At 38.8% G+C, this 19,458-nt stretch overlaps 1 long non-coding RNA gene across 1 annotated transcript in view; it reads right to left on the reverse strand.

The window, feature by feature from the left end:
- Window positions 1-419: 419 nt before the first annotated feature.
- The window catches only part of LOC123329458, a 391,468-nt gene continuing 372,429 nt past the window's right edge, over window positions 420-19,458 (reverse strand). The window contains exon 4 of the long non-coding RNA XR_006544907.2: window positions 420-596. This is a non-coding gene — a long non-coding RNA (uncharacterized LOC123329458). The remainder of the gene's footprint in view (window positions 597-19,458) is intronic.

Below are 19,458 nucleotides of genomic sequence, written 5' to 3' on the forward strand. Positions count from 1 at the left end.
GTACTGAGTGTGGCCTCTCTTTGGAAATCAGGAACAAAATACATCTTAGATGTTAAAACCATGGGCATCCACATCAAAATAAATGGGAGTTCAATTCTCAGCTCCAAAATGTATTAGCTGAATTGAATTGGATAATACTTAGCCATATTAACCTTCATTTTTCCTTATCTGTAAAATGGTTTTAATAGTATTATCAGTGATTACTTGGAAATTGTAAATTGTTGTGAATATTGTGTGTTATATATAAGGGAGTAGGCATTAAATAAGTGTTACTATTACCACAATTATTATGATTGATAACAACTTTGCTATTCCTTAACCTAGGGAAAGTCATGAGGGATTCTAAGCCACTCACCAGTGAGATAATCTTGAGCCATTGCTCTTTCTCTCTGATCGTGTTTGTTTTCTGAAGCTGGTAAGTTGGTTCAGACCCATTGTTCTCCATTTCTCTCTTCTCTCTCTCTGTAGGAGTTATCCGACTACAGGTTCAGCTCTTCCTCATCACCACCCTGCTGCTATCAATTTTTTTCCTGGGTGTTGGATTTGGGGAAAGAATCCTGTTTAGTTGGCTCTGGTCCTCATCTGCATTGGTCGATCTAGTAAAAATAAAAAGGAATTCTGATAATTCAACCTAGATTATTGAAATTCTACCTCGGGTTCTGGGCAATAAATGTCCATGGACAGAGGAAAGATGTGATACATATATACAGTGCAATATTATTCAGCCACAAAAAAAAGAATGAGATAATGATTGCCATTTGTAGCAACATGGATGGACCTAGGGAGTGTCATACTAAGTGAAGTAAGTCAGACAGAGGAGGAGAAATATTGTATGATATCCCTTATATGTAGAAATGATACAAATGAACTTACAAAACAGAAAGAGACTCACAGACTTCAAGAGCTTATGGTTACTGGGGGAACAGATGGAGCAAAAGGATAGTTAGGGAGTTTGGGATGGACATGTACACACAGCTATATTTATAATGGATAATCAGCAAGGACCTACTGAATAGCACATGAGCTCTGCTCAATGTTAATATGGCCGCCTGGATGGGAGGGCAGTTTGAGGGAGAGTGGATGTATGTACGCCTATGGCTGAGCCCCTTTGCTGTCCACATGAAACGTACAGCATTGTTTGTTAATCAGCTATACGATATGAAACAGGAAGATTTTTTTTTTTAAAGAGCAGCTAGTAATGAAGATTTCACTGGCTCCATATTCCTTGGGTTTTTGACAGGTGTGGTAGCTTTCAAAGAAAGGCATTTGAAATGCTTATGAGTTCTTATCTTCCCTCTCTATATACATAAATATTATCTCCCCTTTCCTAGCAAGATTTGCAAGTGTTATCTTCCATTTATCTACCAGATATATTGCCACATTTATTTGACCATTAGCCTGAAATCAGGTATGGTTTGTATATATTTCAAGTTGGTTACTACTCCTATATAAGCAGGCATGATATAATTGATTAATGGAAAGGTATTAGAATAGAAAATTTGATACATTTAAATATCTCAGCCTAAAATTTTGACTAATTTTGCATATGATATTATTTCAAACTTTTAAAAGCCTAGAATGCTTTCTGCTTTCCTGAGTGATTTCACACACCTTAGATCATCTGAGTCTTGCAATAACCCTGCCAAGCACTAAGTGCTATTTTCATTCCTTATTTGCTAGCAAAAATTAAGAGTTCAAAAGATTAATAGGGATTGGATTAAGCAGCCCCATCACACTTAGAAAAAAAGATTTAAACTCCTTCCTATAACTTGAAAGATCCTAGGTGCTCTGTCCTCCTAGGCTCTCTGTTCCCATCACTACATCCAGTCCAAAGCTAGTTTGCTTAGCCATGATACTCTGGTGTGTTTATTGAATATCCAGTGCTCATCCCCACCTATGAGCTATAGCACTTAACTCCAGTTACCTATTGCTGCATTACAACCAACTCCAAAGTTGGTGGTCCATAAAACAACTATTTTACTATGCTCATGGGCTCTGCAGATCACAGATTTGTACAGGACACTGCAGGGGCAGTTTATGCTCCATGACGTCTAATCTTCAGCTGGAAAGACTGAAAGGCTGGGGGTGACTCTGCTATCACCTGGAAGTGTCGCTGTGCACATGTATGGTGATTGATGGTGGCTATTAGCTGGGGACTCACTTGCATCTCTTGGCTAGAACCCCTGCCTTCCCCCTCTATATGGCTGGACTTCCTTACAGCATGGAAACTGAGTAATAAAAGCAAGCATCCCAAGAGAATGGGAGAAAATTGCATAGCAATTTTGTAAGCTAGTCTCAAAAGTACATAGGCTCACTTCCACCAGATTCCATTGCTGAAGCTGATCACTAGATTTTGCTCAAGTTCAAGGGAGGAGCATAAATGGCATGTTGTAAGTAAAGATATTGGACAGGACATATTGTCTTGGCCATCTTTGGAGACTACAGTCTGCCACGCACCTGCTATTCACTTTGTCTATATAGGTTTTCCCCTTCTCTTCTTTGTACTACTGGCTCCATCAGGCCATTCCAGTTGTTTCATAGGTACAGATATTTTCACCCATGAAAACTATACTTAAAATAGTATCCTTCTCCTCACTCAGATTTTTAAAAATCCTTACCTAATTTTGAGTTGGCCAAAAGTTTGGAAACATCTTACAGAAAAACCCAAACAAATGTTTTGGCCAACTCAATATATCCCATATGCTGCCTGATATTCTGCTTCTTTCCTCCTTCCTCCCCTCCTTCCTTTCCTCCTCCCTTCTTCCCCTCCATCTACCTTCCTTCCTTCCTTCAAGTCCCTCTTCCCTCCCTCCCTTTCTTCTCTCTCTCTCATCATCAATCAATGTATCTATATCTACTTATGTATTCACCTGTCTGACCAGCATATTCTAAGACAAGGGACAATGTCTAGTATAGAGTTAGAATATATATATATACTTAATAAATATCTTTTGAAGATTGAGGGAAGGAGAGGAAGGCAGCGACAGAGGATGAGATGGCTGGATAGCATCACCAGCTCAATGAACTTGAGTTTGAGCAAACTAGTGGAGGACAGGGACAGGGACAGGGACAGGGAAACCTGGCATGCTGCAGTCCATGGGGTTGCAAAGAGTTGGACACAAATTAGAGACTAAACAACAACAACAATAAATATATGCATGAATGAATCCAGTGAAATGAATAAGGTTATCAGATCATTTTGTTTGGAAACCAAAGGCACCTAGGCCAGCAATAAGACCCCCAAGATTCAGGAGAGGGAGATGCTGAAAGGGGAGCCTGCAAGGTCTGGTGGAAGTGGGGTCTAAAAACCTCATTCTGCTAACTCCATAGTTTGTCCTACCTCACTCTCTCAAAATTCCCAAATTAAGTTCTTCTGAGGAGGTTTATCACACTTTCCAAAACATGTAGACTACAAGAAATAAGCCATGATACATCATTCCATTGTTTAAACTTGTTGTTAACTCAGTCTTCACGGAACTGAGCCTTCCTTTAACTTGTAAATTTTATTACTTCAATTACTCATTCTCAGAAATGCTTTTCTCTCCTTTGATTTTTTTCCACTTCGTGACTACAGATGATGAAACCAGAGTTTGGGAATGTCACCTCCAATTTTACCTGACATGGTATCAGGAATTGAGATGACTTACATAATGATCTTCAAACTGTTCTTAATAAATTACTAATGTTTGTGGTCTCTCTTTAGAGTTAAGCTGATGAAAAGAAGACCAGTGACTCTCTCACAGACACCAAAATTATCTTCTGTGTTTAATAGCTAGCTTCAGATTTCCCTCTAAGTCAATGCCATAGATTTAAATCTAAATGATCACTCCTAAATTATCTATTTCCAACTCAGACTTCTCTTTCAAAGGCAAGATTTATATATTCAATTAGTTACTGGATATTTTCATTTTGATGACTCACCAGAACTTGACATATTTAAAATTTATTTTACTCACTGACCCTGAAAAATTTCATTCTATATTCTCAGCTTTAGTGAATAGGCCCTCCAGGAGAAGTAAATTTCCCACAAAACTATGAAATCTAAACATCTTGATCTCATATTTACATGAGTTCCTTTTAATGTTATAATCTTGTAGTTTTGTATTCTTTTCATCAACAGGAAGCACATCCATTTTTTATATCAATAAAAGGTGAATATCCTCTTTTAAGCATATGATGCAGTTTTATTACCATGATCTAGGTTGGCCTTAATAGAAAACTGGCCCTGCTGGATAACATTTGCCCCAAAGAGAGGCCATAGGTCGCTTCTTTAAAATAAAAGCCATCATTTTACTCAATATTTTACAATTCTAAATTTTTTTGTTACCAATGCATTCATTGATTGTAAGTCAACCCATATAGTAACCTCATTATCAAGGGTATACATGAAAGCTACACTATTCAAATCTAAGTGTCCTGTGGGTATCTTACTAATAGATTTTAAGAAACTAGGAGGCCAGTGGGACCACCTTTTACATTTTTCAGACTATAGCTCTGGTCATGTCATACTATATAGAACTTTGTATTAGAATACATATGTAAGTATTTGGGGGAGGGGGCTGAATTTGTTTTGTGTGTGTGTTAATTGCTCATTTGTGTCCAACTCTTATGACCCCAGTGGACTGTAGCCTGCCAGGCTCCTCTGTTTGTGGAGGTCTCCAGGGAAGAGTACTAGAGTGGGTAGCCATTCCCTTCTCCAAGGGATCTTTCCCACCCAGGGATCGAACCCAGGTCTCCTGCATTGCAGGCAGATTCTTTACCATTTGAGCCACCAGGGAAGCCTGTATTAGTTTTACTTGATGTTATTTTCTTTACTAATTTCTGGATAGAAAAGGAGTTTCCTTATATCCAACAACTACCCTAGTTGGAGAAGGAAATGGCAACCCACTCCAGTGTCCTTGCCTGGAGAATCCCAGGGACGGGGGAGCCTGGTGGGCTGCCGTCTCGGGTCACACAGAGTCGGACACGACTGAAGTGACCTAGCAGCAGCATCCTAGTTAAACTTCATAATAGTCTCAAATGTTAACAGCTTCATTCACAGTTTGGCTAAGGGCTTTAACCTGAATCAGACAAACCAATGGCTGCCTAGTAGATATTTGTCAGAAAATATAATTCTAAATTTACTACTGCTCCATGCTTGCCATGGCTTGGCAAGAGGAAACAATATTTCTAGAAGAATTCATGAAGTTTTTTAGATGAAATTCATGAAGTGTTTCTAAAAGCTATTCTTAGCTTATGTCAAACTGTTAGAGAACTGAGTAGATAACCCATAGTTCATTTGTATCAAGTTGCTTTTTGGTATACTACTTTTATCCTAAATTTAGAGCATCATTTGAAACACTGCATAAAAACACTTGTTTAGTTCACTCTAAGAATCCTCATGAAAATGCCACTCATTAAGATAGACTGAAAATTGTCTAAATTCCTTCCTTTCCTTCTCAAGGTGGCAAAGTTTGATAGGTTTCAGAATAATCAGAAAGTTTGGTTTTTACTATCCTCTTTTCAGGGAATGATTGTGGTTGAAACATTAATCTCTCTGATAGATTCAATGGTTGAGGGATCCCGTAGATCTATTGTGTGCTGGTCTACTTTCACCTGGGTTTTTTTTTTAATCTCACTTTTGGAGAAAGAATACTCTAATTAGCAATTGCTTATTTAATTTCATTCATTCATTCATCCACATATTCAGGAAATATTTATTGATCTCTTCCTGGATACATATCACTCTTCAAGTCATTGAAGATAGAACAATGAAAAAATAAATCCCTATACTCATGGACCTTAAATTTTAACAAAGGGTAAGATTGTTCCTGACTTCTGTATATGAGTCTTTAGTAGATATTTATTCAAATCATAGAAGCAGGGCAATCCTGATCAACATGTTTATCTTAAGGAGATAACAAATCATTGGCTCATAGGAAGCTGAGAGCCAAATTTGCTGTCCTTAATTGTTGATTGTAGTGCATGGTATAGTTTTTTTTTTATTCTGTCTCATTTCATGTCCTTGCCTTTATTTTCACTTTGCCTTATTTCTCTTTTTGAAGACTTTATTGAATTTGCCATAATATTGCTCCTGTTTTAGGGGGTTTTTTTTTGGAGGGGGTTGGCCAAGAGGTATGTGGGATCTTAGCTGCCCGACCAGGGATCAAACCCACAACCCCTACATTGGAAGGCCAAGTCTTAACCACTGGACCACCAGGGAAGTTCCCCTTTGCCTTGCTTCTAACACTACATAATTTATGTCACGGTGCTGAATATCTGCTTAAGAGTCTAAAATTTTTTTTGAGTACCACTGAGTGTAAAACATAAAAGCATACATATAAAAATACTTTATACACTCCCTTCCTATTTCCCTCTAATTCACCTTATCGGAAACAACTTTCTAAAAGGCTACTTCCATCACATCATAAGCTTTCTAATATCTTGACTGACTCCCCAGATAGGGCCTCCATAATCCATCCCTGTTAGGCTGCCTCCTTTGGGCTGTTTTCCTTCTCCCCAGCGGAAGTCCCCACTTCAGTGAATGAGGTGTAGATTCCCACAAGTGTTTTGCTCTCTCTCACCTCTGAACCTTTGCATTTGCTGCTTTCTTTGTTGAAAAAGCCCTTCCCTGCTGCACCCTCTCACATGGCTTGCTCCTTCCCTCCTCGTGTCATCTTCCCTGGGGAAGCTTACCCACTGCCGCAGGCTTGGTTGTGGGCCCCTCCTTCGGGTTGCCATAGTACCCTCTGCTGACGTGTACCCTGTACTTATCTCACTGTATTTATTATAAGTGTTAATTTGTCTGTTCTTGTCTGTCGCTAGACAGTGACCTTCTTCAGGGAGGGAACTCTCTTTCATCTGCATGTCCTGGGGCCGAGTACAGTGGGTGCCCCGCAGACCAGGTTCAGTGCAGGTTTCTTGGGTGACTCACTTGAAGCAGCGTCAGATTCCCAAAAGTTGCCTGGAAAACTGGCTCTCTTTCCTGAAGTGATGCTTATTTCCTTGCAGATGGAAAGCAGCCTAAGATTTACTTGCACCTTTTCAGTGACTGGATAAATATTGATCTCTCTTACACTCTCACCTCTTGAAAGCTGGTTCAAGATGACAAAGGCAGACCCCATAGAGAAATTTGGTCATGTTCTTATAAGTTTGCTATTTGCTTTGCAGATTATGATGTCCTTGACCAGCACTAATCCTAACCTACAACAAACACTCAATAAATAACTTTGGCCACCTAATGTGAAGAGCTGACTCACTGGAAAAGACCTGATGCTGGGAAAGATCGAAGGCGAAAGGAGAAGGGGGAGGCTGAGGATGAGATGGTTAGATAGCATCACCAACTCAATGGACATGAATTTGAGTAAACTCTGGGAAATAGTCAAGGACAGAGGAGCCTGGTGTGCTATAGTCCACGGAGTTGCAAAGAGTTGGACATAACTTAGCGATTGAATAGCAACAACAACAAGATAAATATTGGTTAAATGAATGATTCATGGATTGAATGGGTGAATGTAGAGGTTTGACCTACATGGGATCACTGGGCTTACAGTAAGAAGAGCTGATTGTATCTGGTGCTGGGAAACTTCTACTCTCCCCTCCTCTGCTCTCCACCATTGTTAATGATTGACACTTTGGGGTTAAGGATTAAGAATAAAGGCTGCAGGAATGGTATAATACTGTGTAGCCTTAGTCAATAAAATTACCTACTTTGTAAGACAGAGCAAGACCCATTTGTTGCAGTGCCAAGGGGGATGGGAGGGCAGGGTTGAGAGGTGGGAAAAAGAAATTTGAATTGATACAGGGATGATAGAGGCTGACCTCGGAACCAAACTTCACTGCCTTTGCTTAAAACAGGCTCTGCTAACCCTATACATCACAATTTTTCCTTCTCACCCTGTTTGTGTCTTTTCTTCCACAAAATATTTACTTAGGACATATCATATGCCAACTACCTTGGACATGCAATGGGTAGAATAGAGAGCAAAATAAACACAACTATTTCTTCATAGAGTTTGCAGCCTGGAATAAATAACTGATAATCTAATAAGTAATATCACAAATGCAAAGAATGCTATTGAAAAGGACTTTTCAGTGTCGGAATGCATCAGGAATACCCACCTTGGTTTCCAAAACTTCTTCGTTTCCATAAGTGGCTGTTCACAGCTTTGTATCCAGCTAGTAGTGGTTTGCATAACGTGTTCTTGAAAAAGTTGTTGCATCTTTGTGGAAGGTTGCTGCTGCTAAGTCGCTTCAGTCGTGTCCGACTCTGTGCCACACCATAGGCAGCAGCCCACCAGGCTCCACCATCCCTGGGATTCTCCAGGCAAGAACACTAGAGTGGGTTGCCATTTTCCTTCTCCAATGCATGAAAGTGAAAAGTGAAAGTGAAGTCACTCAGTCGTGTCCAACTCTTTGCGACCCCATGGACTGCAGCCTACCAGGCTCCTCTGTCCATGGGATTCCCCAGGCAAGAGTACTGGAGTGGAAGGTTGGAGCTATGTAAACAATTCTTATAATGACCAAAATGTCCTGGCTCTCCCACAGTTTCCTTAAGTTTTGTCTAGACTCAACCATTTTTAATTGACTAAGATTTTGTCAATAGTTCTCATGCCATTGAAGTGCTTGACTGGAACACATCAAAATATTTAATCTTTAATCCCTAAATACCACACTTCTCCTTTTAGAGATGAGAAAAAGGGCAGATTTATGTGCATACATTGAATCTATTTTTGAATTATCCTATGAAGTTATCTGAAAACATCATGACCAAAATGTACCAAATCAACAAAGAATAGTAAAATTGAAGAATCACTTTTGAAAACCTCAACATAATTGAAATAATTCTTAGACACTCAAAGCTTGATAAAATGGCTATTGGTTGAAGGATTTTCATGAATCAGCTGTGGGTGTGTAAAAACAGGTTTATCAAGATTCTAAAACTTGTTTTATTTCTTTGTCAAACACATTGTCTGGGACAAAGTGATATGCTAGTTGAACAGAGCAAGCATCCATTTTTGCTTTGGTTACCAAATTATTGTCTATTAACAGCTTTTTTATATTTTCCTATAAACTATGAGATTAAATAAATATCAACTAAATGGGGTCACACTGACATTTGATCTTGTTAGCATTCTATGTAATAGCCGAAAGAATTGACTGATTTGGCAATCAAGTCAATTGCAGATATTCAAAAATGAATAGTTAACTAACTAAACAAATAAAGATAAAATTATTTTTATAGCACTGTTGGACAAGAAATCTAGTTGACTAAAATTTGACTTTTCAAAAGTTGGGATGCTGGGCTGCAAACATGATCCAAATATCTGGATTTTGGCACAGTCCACCATGAAAAGGAGAATCCATTCCTTTTATCTACTACTTGTTGACTATTTCATATGAAGATTTAATAATGAATAAATATTTATAAAATTAATATTCTACAATGGAAATGGTACTGTTGGAGGACCCTTTTCTTAGTGTCTAGCTGGCCAGGGAAGACACGTTAAAGTACATGATAATCCAGTCGATAAAATCAGGTGAAAAACGATAAGTTCCAGTTGAGCAGATAGTTCATTAGTATTGGTTGAGTCCAGAGGAAGAGAGAAGAGAGGAAATTTTGGTATGGCTAACTTAATTTGAAGAATAAACAGGTGAGGGCAGAGTATTGGAATGGGAAAGCAATGCTGAAAAATGCCAGTGTATTTGAGAGACTGAGGGTGAGGGTGATCAATTAATCTGGAGCATGATTTTGGTTTTTGGTTTAGACAGTAATAAAAGAATGCTGGAAGGAGTTGTAGGTTGAGTTCAGGCTAGAGAGATTAATTTATCTTCCCAAATATTCCAAAACAGTGACCTGTTTAGAGGCCAGACACTGGGAAAATATGGATGCAAATCTCAAATCCTTTTTGGAAATACGTAGGTTATAAAAAACTTGTATATACTTATTTGTACTATATGTGAAAATTTATCTTCAAAAAAAACTCTGTTTTTATAAAAAATTGATATTGACATTTATCAAAAGAGTGCTATTTCCTGGACTCTGTATTATATGTTTTACATGCTTGATTTCAGCTAATCTTTACATCTAAGATGCACTATCTTGCTTAAATCTCAAAATAAGCCTGTGAGCTAGGAGTTATCAGCACCCTTATTTAAATGATGAAAACACTATGCAGCAAAGAGATTCTGCAACTGTACAAAATCATAGATCCCAGGGACTTGAGGGCTGGTTAAGCTTGATTCCAAAGCCCAACTTGGAACCACAGTGCTAATGTCAAATACACATAACTCAAGTTAGCTGGCCATGACATACATTGCTTGAAATCCTGCTGATGTGAGACCCTATTTCCATACTTCAAAATGATCTCTCTGAATCAGTTATTCTAAGATGACAGATTTTCATTGTACAAAATCAAGTAATCAAATTTCAGGGAACAAAATAAGTAATGATACCCAAAGACATCAAATGAGAAATGCAAGTGTTGGTTTCTCAGTGTCAATGGATGGAGTTGGTAGTCTATAATTTGAAAGTTCTCAAAGATTGTTCTAGGAAATGTGAAATGATTTCCTTATTATTTCCCACACTTCTTCCAGTGATTAGGAGTATAAACCTGGGAGCCAGATGGACGCAGGTTCCCCCAGCTTTGCTCCTCTTATTAGGTGACCATAAGATAACTTTGTTTACTTCTCTGTATCTCTCAGTCTCAGTTTCCTCTGCTGTAGAATGGGGATAATAAAATGTCCTTCAGAGCACTAGTGTGAGAATGAAATGTAAAGATGTATAGAAACTTCTTTATGCGGAGCCTGGCACAGAATTAATGTTCAATAAGTAGTAGTGATTATTAGCCATTTTAGGCAAACCGGCATTGTTCCTAAGAAGAAAGAACTGTTCAAAGCAAACAATGAAATCAGAGTGGATTTCCTGTTCTCTGCCTTTTAAGCTTTTCATCAAAGGCAACACAATGAGGCAGAGCGGCTGAGAACAAGCCCAAGACTGAAGCCTCCTTCTCTGATTAATGCAGTGCTTTGAGCATGAGCAAATAATCTGAAGAAGGTTCCATTCATGCATGGCTTAACTTGAACCAAAGTGGTCAAGGATCTTCACAGGCTCCTTGCAGCTGAAGAATTCTAGGGAATTGGTTAACCTTAAAATTTAACCTAAAACAAATTTAGAGGCAAAGTGTCATCAAGAAATAATTAAGCTTTGGCATTGTGGTGACATCAGTAGCATATAAATTTATCTGACAACTTGACTGATTTATTTAAAAGTTATACCTTCATCCATTTAACAAATCCTCTTTCCACTTCTGGGAAAGCATCAGCCTAGCAACAGAATAAGTTGCTTACCTTTCCCATTCATCTGTATAACTTTTTCATGGATATTTATGAACACGGGAGACCAGGGATAAAGGCAGTGCAGGGAGTGGTTCTACTCTGTACAGACAAGTGATGGGTGATATATTCCTGTATCGCTTTACAGATCATCAAGTGCGTGCATATACATTATCTCACGTTACTCTTACACAGCAGAGAAGGAAAATGAGGTGCAGAGGATTAGATGCTTGTTCAAAGGTACATGCCATGCTAAATGGCAAAGGCCCCATTAGCAGGCTGACCTTGGACTCAAGGTCAGCTCATTTTGCATCATACTGTAGTGCCTGAGCAGTGACATTCACTAACTTTTATGCAGTGCTTAATGGTTTATTATTCCTTCTAGGTACATAATTCTACTTGCTTCTCGTAGCATTTTGGAAGCAGAAAAACTCCTGTCTCCACTTGAAGGACCAGGAAACAACAACAGATTTCAGGCAATCTAGGATTTGAACTTTCTGGTTCCAAAATGGCATTCACTCATCGATTTATTCATTCACTCAACACCTATTTACTGAGCATCTCTTCTATACTAGGAAATTTGCTGGATCATAGGGAATATGAAAAACTCTCTCCCTGCATGGAGTTCAGATTCTAGTGGAGGAGTTGAACCTCAAAATAATAAGCCAATAAAAATTAATTTTGGTCAGGTAAAGAGAAATAGCTTCAAGGAGAATAAAGGGGGGTGGTGGGAAGAAGGCTCAAAAAGAGGGGATATTTATCTACATATATATCTCTGTGTGTGTATATATATATATATATATATATATAATGGTTGATTCACATTGTTGTATGGCAGAAACCAATACATCATTGTAACACAATTATCCTCCAACTTAAAAAAGAAGAATAAAGAAGAGGAGAGTGGTAGGGAGGAGGAGGAAGTTATTTTAGTCAGAGAGGAGAAGCAGGAACTTTCAAGGTGAATCATTAGAATAGAGATTTGAATGGAGAGAGCAGCAAGGACAGGATTTTCAGGAAAGGGAATCTCAGGGTCAAAGGCACACCAGCCTAGTGTACGGGAGTAACTACAAGATGACCACACAAAAACTGGTTTAGGTTGAATGCAAGGAGATGAGTATGGAGTAACAGGAAGAAATAAGGCTTTGTCATAGGACATCATGATTTTCCCAAAAGTCTCACTGAGTTGGAAGAAAACAACTTCAGCAGACATTTAGATGGACATAAGCCCTTGCAAACTTCCTTTCACTTCCAATTCATTTCTCTTCCTGACCTTGGTACAATCTTTCAAGCCATTTCCATTCTTACTGTCTCCTTTCACATGCATGAGCTCCTTTCACAGCTGAGCCATAAGCTTAACATCATGGCTATTTCAACGAGGCAATGAGACCATCTCATAAGCAAGAAGTTATGTGCTTTCTATTTTGACTTTGTGTCCACTGGTCATGAGCAAGTCATTTTCAAGAGCAGAAATGGGGACCTAAATTTTGGTAACCCTGAAGTCCTTCTAAGGGAAGTGCATCATTTGACACAAAGTAGAATCTATGAAAATAAAGTCATTTATCAATGCCTGAAGAAAAGTACTACAGTCACATCATAAATTTATATAGATTTACTGGAAATCTAGGTTTTCATGAGAAATTGCTATTGACATAAACCTGATTATCGTGCCAACTATTGTGCCAGGGGTCTGAGAATTAGAATTGTAAAATAGGACCATCAGCTTATTTAATATAATTTTAATTAACTTACCACGTATTGCATTCTCTCCAGCATGCATATGGTAAACATTGCAATAGCAGAGGTTCTCTCCACTGAGTAGACAAGCTCTGATTGTAATAATCTACTAATAAAGAGTGAATTCAGTTCAGTTCATTTCAGTCACTCAGTTGTGCCCGACTCTTTGCGAGCCCATGAATCGCAGCACGCCAGGCCTCCCTGTCCATCACCAACATCCGGAGTTCACCCAAACTCATGTCCATCTAGTCAGAGATGCCATCCAGCCATCTTATCCTCTGTTGTCCTCTTCTCCTCCTGCCCCCAATCCCTCCCAGCATCAGGGTCTTTTCCAATGAGTCAACTCTTCACATGAGGTGGTCAAAGTATTGGAGTTTGAGCTTCAGCATCAGTCCTTCCAATGAACACCCAGGACTGATCTCCTTTAGGATGGACTGGTTGGATCTCTTTGCAGTCCAAGGGACTCTCAAGAGTCTTCTTCAACACCACAGTTCAAAAGCATCAATTCTGCGGTGCTCAGCTTTCTTTATGATCCAACTCTCACATCCATACATGACCACTGAAAAACTATAGCCTTGACTAGATGGACCTTTGTTGGCAAAGTAATGTCTCTGCTTTTTAATATGCTGTCTAGGTTGCTCATAACTTTCCTTCCAAGGAGTGTCTTTTAATTTCATGGCTGCAGTCACCATCTGCAGTGATTTTGGAGCCCCCCAAAATAAAATCTGACACTGTTTCCACTGTCTCCCCATCTATTTCCCATGAAGTGATGGGACCAGATGCCATGATCTTAGTTTTCTGAATGTTGAGCTTTAAGCCAACTTTTTCATTCTCCACTTTCACTTTCATCAAGAGGCTTTTTAGTTCCTCTTCACTTTCTGCTATAATGGTGGTGCCATCTGCATGTCTGAGGTTATTGATATTTCTCCCAGCAATTTTGATTCCAGCTTGTGCTTCTTTCAGCCCAGCATTTCTCATGATGTACTTCGCATATAAGTTAAATAAACAGGGTGACAATATGGGCAATGTCAAATCTGCCTCTCAGTGTTTTTGCAGTTTCATCTGCACGTTTCCAATCTCACCATTTTAAGAAGGCAAATATCATTCCAGCTGCAGAGCTAAGGAGTAGTTCAACAGGCAGTGCTCTGTGATAGGAGGTGAAGTAGTTAAACAAAGAAGGGCAAGACTCCATGCTCCCAGTGCAAGAGGATCCCACATGTTACAACCAAAGATCCTGCATGGTACAGCTAAGACCTGGTTTGCAGCCAAATAAATACATATTAAAATAAAACATTTAAAAAAAAAGAAAAAAAGAAGCAGCTGCTATAATGGAAGAGGAAAATATTTCTCCAAATCAGTTAACCTGTGAAGAAGATTTGTTTTTCAATGGCTTCTTATTCCCCATTATTTTAAAGTTTGTTATAAAAACAGGAATTGTGGATTCATTTAAAACTTCAGGATAAAAAAAAAAAAAAACAACAAAAAAAAAACTTCAGGATGAGCTTACAGCCCTTTATATTTGCAACCAATTTCTTCAGAGGGGTCTCAAGCCCTTAACTCCATAGATACCTCTATCGCTTATAACTTACCCTATACAGAAAAGTTGGCAATAAGTAATGACCTATGAGCCCTTCAGGGTTTGTGTGAGTGTTTCTGAAAGATGACCAATAAGCCAACAGATGCCTTGGCCAGGGCTTCTTCCCCTATCTTTCAGCCTTTCTGACTGACTGCTTCATGCCTGCACCATACCTTCCCAACTCTCTAACCACAGAGAACAGCACTTACTCAGGACCACAGGATTTCAGTTCCCTTGGGAGTTTCTCTGCATCAACCTTATGCAAGAATGTTCATATCTGTGATTGCATTTGAAATGCAAGAGTGACACACTGGGTTAGCCCCCTTCCTCCCACTTTTCTCAGTCTCATTACATCTTATCTTCAAAAATCCCAACTAGATATGTAATTTGGGTACACTATCCTGGCAGTAGCTAAATACGGTTTTTAAAATAGAATCCTTTTTACTTAGCAAACATGGATTCAAATTTGCATTTAAACAAAATTAGAAACATATTCATCTTAAGGGCCTTTGGGTTTAGTTGTATTTAATTTATAAAAGTCAAAGAGTCACCAGGTTTGGGTTTTCAGCATTTTTTTCCAAGCAAAACCTCATTTGATTTCAGAGGATCCCTGCCAGACATGGGGACGAGGTGTTCTCTTCCATTTCATGAGTGAAGCAAGTTCTTACTTCTTGATTTAAAGCCTGCTTCCTTCCTGCTCTATTAATTTCAACTATATTTGGCACACATTTATAAAGAAGGAAAGTAAGAGGATAGAAAAAATTGCCTGATTAGAAAATAATAATAATGGCCAAGGTTTATTGAGCATTTAGTACATACTGTGCAGCTTCAGTAGTCATGTATGTATGTGAGAGTTGGACCATAAAGAAGGCTGAGCACCAAAGAATTGATGTTTTTGAACTGTGGTGTTGGAGAAGACTCTTGAGAGTCTCTTGGACTGCAAGAAGATCAAACCAGTCCATCCTAAAGGAAATCAGTCCTGAATATTCATTGGAAGGACTGATGCTGAAGCTGAAACTCCCAATTCTTTGGCTACCTGATGCAAACAACTGACTCACTGGAAAAGACCCTGATGCTGGGAAAGATTGAAGACAGGAGGAGAAGGGGAGGACAGAGGATGAGATGGTTGGGCGGCATCACTGACTCAATGAGCATGAGTTTGAGCAGGCTCCAGGAGTTAGTGATGGACAGGGAAGCCTGGCGTGCTGCAGTCCATGGGTTGCAAAGAGTCGGACACGCCTGAGAGACTGAACTGAACTGAACTGTGCAGCTTTTCTCTGGACCTCATTTGTGATGTGTCATCTCCAAGGTCCTTGGGCTTCCCAGGTGTCACCAATGGTAAAGAATCTGCCTGCCTATGCAAGAGAGGTAAGAGACACAGGTTTGATCCGTGGGTTGGGAAGCTCTCTTGAAGGAGGAAATGGCAACCAACTGCAGTAGTCTTGCCTGGAGAGTCCCATGAACAGAGGAGCCTTGTGGGCTACAGTTCATAGGGTCACACAGAGCTGGACGTGACTGAAGTGACTTAGCACACACATGTGCACCAAGGTCCTTAAATAGCATGAGAGGTGGTGATAATCCCTTAACAAATTTATCAAATATAAAAAATATTTTGTCTTTGTAAAGCTGAATTTGAATATATTTAAAGGCTTAAAAACAAAACATAAAAAAACATTCGGTAATTCCTAGATTTCTCTAGGATATAGGTAGATAGAAGTTGTTTCAATAGTTCTACTTGTTACCTCTACTGAGTGATCAATCATCAATGATTAAGATTTAGTATTTATTATTATTAGAATCATATAAACATCTTCTCACACCAGTTTTCTGGATACAAACTTCACAATTTGATTCAGCTATTTGTTATTTTAATCCCATTTAATTGGTGACAAAAAAAATTCATTTCAGCCAGGCAACCACCTCAAGATTGGCTTTTTCGTATTTTCTGTGTTGAATTTCTTCTCAGTTTCTGTCCCACAAATTAAATTAGATCTAAGCTAGGAAAAAAAAATGTAAAAGTGAAGGAAGATGGAGAGAAATAACTACCTGTGCTATGAAAGAGAAGTATGAGGGGAGAAGGACATGGTAGGTAAATGCTAGTAGGTACAGAATGAAAATAAATCTTATCCTTCTTCCTGGGCACAGAGCTGGACCATATTCCACAGCCTTCTTTGAATTCAGATGTAGCCATATGGTTAAGGATGACCTTAACCATAGGCCTTGGAAAAGGGATTTCACATACTTAGGAGCAATAAAGCCCATGTGCCACAACTACTGAGCCCTTGCTCTAGAGCCTGGGAGCCACAACTATTGAGCCCATGTGCTCTATCTAGAGTTACTGTGCTCTGCAATACGAGAACCCACCACAATGAGAAGCCCGTGCATCGCAGGGAAGAGTAGCCACCACTTGCTGAAACTAGAAAAAGCTCGTGCACAGCAACAAAGACCCAGCACAGAAAAAATAAATAATTTTAAAAATGCACAGAGCAATGATGGCACATATTCTAGATCTACTCCTCTGACTAATGTAGACATAAGTCAGATGGTTACACTAGTATCTTGGAAACTTTCGATGATTGCAAAAAATGTGATAGTAATATCTGGAAGTGCAATGCAGGACAAACACATTTTGCTAACTCCAGAAATTTGTTAGTCTTCAATGAGCCAAATGTCTTCAATTTCAGTCTATTGAGAAGGATCCTTCTTTGCATTATTTCCTCCATCTAGAGTAATAGACTGCCTTCTTGTAGGGAATTCTTCTAAATTCTGTGTGTGGCTTTTATATTCCTTTAATTTTTCAATAATTACTTTTTACAATGTCTTATTTAGGACTTGATATTGTAGACTGGTATTCTTGACATATGGATATTTAAGAATCATTTTTGATAATCTTGGAGATAGTCCTCTCACCTTTATATTTAATTTTACATGTATTTAATATTACTTATTCTTTGGTTTTACAAACATAAGTTCTCTACTTAATCCATATGAATAACTTATAAACATAAGACTTATTGTTAAGAAAATAATCACTCTAAAATTAGCCAGATTTCTATGGCATACTTCATATTGTTTAACTCACTATGGTGTCTTATATGTGTTTAAAAGCTGATGAAGGTAAGGAAGAAATATGATTTCTTCATGATGGATAAAAACCATTTAAGTGTTAAAACAAAAAGCCAATGTTGCCTTTCTTCTGGGAATTACTGTCAGAGAAAACATGTTTGGACATTTCCAAACATAGCATTAAAAACACCCCTAATTCACAGGGGGAGGAGAAATCCCAGTGTAGTGATGCAGGTATCAAAACACGAGAATCAAGTACTTGGTGACTGAAGTCATGGAAGCAGTTGATAGGAAATATACACAATCGACATACAGTTCTGCCATTCAGATGTAGTAAAATCTTCTGCCTTCAATAACAGAACAGATTCCCACTGGGTGTCTCCTCCCTTGTTGAAAAAATGATGAAAGCTAATCATTTCTGCCCTCTGTGAACATACACTAGACAAAACATTAGAAAAACACACATAAGTGGAGAAAAAGAATGAGATTCTCAAACATGTGCATAAACTTTAGAAGTTGCTACCTCATGCCCCAATCTTTTCAAGAGGCCAAGTAAGCTGTAGAGAAGAGTGGAAGTGTTTGGTGACTTTTCCACACAGGATATCAGTGAAGCTAGGGAATTAAAATCATATCGTAAAAGCCAGTGTGAAGTCAGGAAGTCATAGAGAAGAATTTAAAAATAAAGCCACTAATCCAAATGAAAGTATCCCAACAATACCTAATATAGTAGTAACAGTGACTAATATCAAAGTTTCAACATGATAGCCCTTTCCTTCTACCCTTTTCAGTAACTAATACTGATTAAGCACAATCAAATCCAAATATAGGATGCAGGAAGAACTCTATTCACATGTACATTTTAACTCTAGCTGTATTGAAACCTTTGAAGCTTAGGTAATAGAGTTTAAGGAGATATTAGACAGCAGGTCTAACATATTCATGACTGGGGATAAATAATATGAAGCTCCCCAGTATAATAATAATAGGGGCTTCCCCAGTGGCTCAGTGGTAAAGAATCTGCCTGCAATGCAGGAGACACAGGAGACGCAGGTTTGATCCCTGAATTGGGAAGATCCCCTGGAGAACGAAATGGCAACCCACCCCGGTATGCTTGCCTGGAGAATCCCATGGACAGAGGAGCTCAGCGGGCTGCAGTCCTTGGGGTTGCAAAGAGTCGGACACGAGTGAGCAACTGAGTATAAAATATGAAGCTCAAACAAGGAAACTGACTTGTCCACGGTCACAAAAACAAGCTCTAGAAGATCAATGGACTGAAAATTCACACCAGTCTAGTGTTCTTTCTTCCAAATCTCATTCACATCTTTTAAGCCCACCTCTTACAGCAAATAAGGATTTTAAGAATAGTTACATTTTCTTATTGCTTTTAATATTGTCATTTTTAGTAAGAATAAGAATAAAAGGATAATGGCTACTACGTTTTTGGGCTCCCCGTCCCCGGTCCCTGGGATTCTCCAGGCAAGAACACTGGAGTGGGTTGCCATTTCCCTCTCCAATGCATGAAAGTGAAAAGTGAAAGTGAAGTCGCTCAGTCATATCCGACTCTTAGCGACCCCATGGACTGCAGCCTACCAGGCTCCTCCATCCATGGGATTTTCCAGGCAAGAGTACTGGAGTGGGGTGCCATTGCCTTCTTCTATGTTTTTGAACACCAGCCATTTAATCTGATAGTCATGCAATGACTAACTTGTTATGTAATATTATGATAACCACTTTGCAGATGGGAAACTATGGCTCAGAGGATTAAA

This window comes from Bubalus bubalis, chromosome 15 (genome assembly GCF_019923935.1).
Source record: "Bubalus bubalis isolate 160015118507 breed Murrah chromosome 15, NDDB_SH_1, whole genome shotgun sequence".
Classification (NCBI taxonomy): domain Eukaryota; kingdom Metazoa; phylum Chordata; class Mammalia; order Artiodactyla; family Bovidae; genus Bubalus; species Bubalus bubalis.